Source organism: Trachypithecus francoisi, unplaced genomic scaffold (genome assembly GCF_009764315.1).
Source record: "Trachypithecus francoisi isolate TF-2019V2 unplaced genomic scaffold, Tfra_2.0 Lachesis_group4, whole genome shotgun sequence".
In the NCBI taxonomy this organism is placed as follows: Eukaryota; Metazoa; Chordata; class Mammalia; order Primates; family Cercopithecidae; genus Trachypithecus; species Trachypithecus francoisi.
In genome coordinates this window covers 92340982-92343326 of record NW_022681469.1, presented here as the reverse complement: position 1 = coordinate 92343326, position 2345 = coordinate 92340982, and the positions used below count along the sequence as shown (strand labels likewise).

The 2345-nt window shown below is 40.7% G+C and overlaps 1 pseudogene; it reads right to left on the bottom strand.

Annotated features, from left to right (window-relative positions):
* Positions 1 to 372: 372 nt before the first annotated feature.
* Positions 373 to 1445, bottom strand: LOC117072801 (annotated as a pseudogene).
* Between the last annotated feature and the right edge of the window lie 900 nt (positions 1446 to 2345).

The window sequence follows — 2345 nt, the reverse complement described above, 5'->3', positions numbered from 1 at the left end:
AAGATATTTTAATATGATATTAAATGTAAGCTTTATAACAAAATACCAGAGGAAGTCCTCTTTCCTCCTTCTCCTCACCCCCATCTCACCTCTTTAATATTTCAGGAAAGACTGCTCAAGAAACAAGCTCACACACTACATTCAGGACCATGACAATTGTTGGCAATTACTAAATAAGTTGAACTTTGCTTCTTGGTGAAGCCACATTAATTTCTTTTTTAAGTAAATTTGAATTTCACTGCAGTTCCAATTCATGCTTTCAGTGATATACAACAGTTACCAAAATGTTAAAGTAATTTCAATCAGTTGAGCCTTCAGTGGCAATACTTATAAATTATATTTATTAGTATAGTCAAGATAAGAGAGATTTGATTATAAAATGCAGCATCTTTCTCTGATTGTCTTGGCTAAGCTTTTCCTCTTCTTTTTCCACTCTTTTCTTTGCTGTCTTCCATCTTTCTCACTTGAATTTCTCTCATTAAGTCAAAAAATATCTTGTCAACATTAGCTCGTGTTTTAGCAGATGTTTCCACATAGTTAACACTCCACTAGTCAGCTCTGTTTTTTGCCTCTTCTACGGAAACCCGCCTTTTATCTTCTAAATCTGATTTGTTAGCAACCAGTAGAAATGGAATAATCACATCTTCTTTTACTCTTAAATCTGTTCCCAAAGCCAACTGTAGCTGCAAAGGATTCCATTTCTGTAACAGAGAAGACACAGAGGAAGTAGTTGTCTTTAATTGCAGCGTAGTCCTCCTGCCCAGCTGTATCTACGATATAGATCTGTACTTCTTCCCCATCCCGAGCTCCCTTCTGATAGCTGTCTGCTTTAATAGGCTCATATTCCTCCACAAACTCATTGTACATGAACTGTAGATGATAGGTGAAGCCAGCTGGGCTTCCTGGGTCGAGTGGGGACTTGGAGAACTTTTCTGTCTTACAAGAAGTTTGTAAAATGCACCAATCAGTGCTCTGTAAAAACCCACCAATCAGCACTCTGTAGCTAGCTAGAGGTTTGTAAACTGCACCAATCAGCACTCTGTAGCTAGATAGAGGTTGTAAAATGGACCAATCAGCACTCTGTAAAATGGACCAATCAGGAGGACATGGGAGGGGACAAATAAGGGAATAAAAGCTGGCCACCCCTTCTAGCAGCAGCAACCTGCGTGGGTTGTCTTCTGCTGTATGGAAGTTTTGTTCTTTTGCTCTTCACAATAAATCTTGCTGCAGCTCATTCTTCAGGTCTGTGCCACCTTTAAGAGCTGTAATACTCACGGCCAAGGTCGGCAGCTTCCTTCTTGAAGTCAGAGATACTAGGAACCCACAGGAAGGAACCAACTCTGGACACATAGAGTCGGAGCTGACTTGCCCACACTGCCGCTATCCACCATGATGACCTTGTGTAAGGCCAAAGAGTTCTGACCCTTGGGCTTATTTGCGGCCATCTTGTGTCACAGTTTTCATCAAAGGATTAGGAAGAATCAACCAGTATGCTGCCCCAAGGGCTCTGGAAGTCACGGCTGCATGGCTCCCGCCAGAGGGTACTGACCCTCATCACCTGGGAGGCCCCGGGAGGGGAACGGCCGAAGGAGGACTCCGATGGATGGCGGAGGAACCTGGGAGGCTGGAGGAGGACGACGATTCCGGTGTTCCACCCTGGGGAGATCTACCGTCCTCCGTGGTATCAATTATACTGATGAAATATAGGTTTTGTCAGTTTTAAACTATAAAAAATTTTCCCACGAGTAGAATATTTGTGATTATTTTTACTAACAATATTAATTATATATGATTTGTTTATTTAAATACGGTTTAGGGGATACAAGTGCAATTTGGTTACATGAACATATTGCGTAGTGGTAAGTCTGAGCTTTCGCTGTGACCCTCACCCAAATAGTGTACATTGTACCCATTAGGTAATTTCTCATCCCTAAACCCTGTTCCATCCTCCTACCTTTCTGAATTTCCTGTGTCTACTTCACTGTCTATGTCCCTGTTTAGCTGTTTAGCTCCCCCTTATAAGTGAGACCATGTGGTATCTGGTTTTTTGTTTGAGTTATTTCAGTTAGAATAACAGCCTTCAGTTCCACCCATGTTGTTACAAAAGACATACTTGATGGCTGAGTGGTATTTCATGATGTGTGTGTGTGTATATATATATATATCACTTTTTTAAATCCAGTCATTCTTTGATGGACACTTAGGTTGATTCCATATCTTTGCTATTATGAATAGTAGTGCTGTGATAAACATACGAATGCAGGTATCTTTTTGGAAAAATGATTTTTTTCTCTTTTGGATAGATATGCAGTGTTGGGATTCTGGATTGAATGATACTTCTGTTT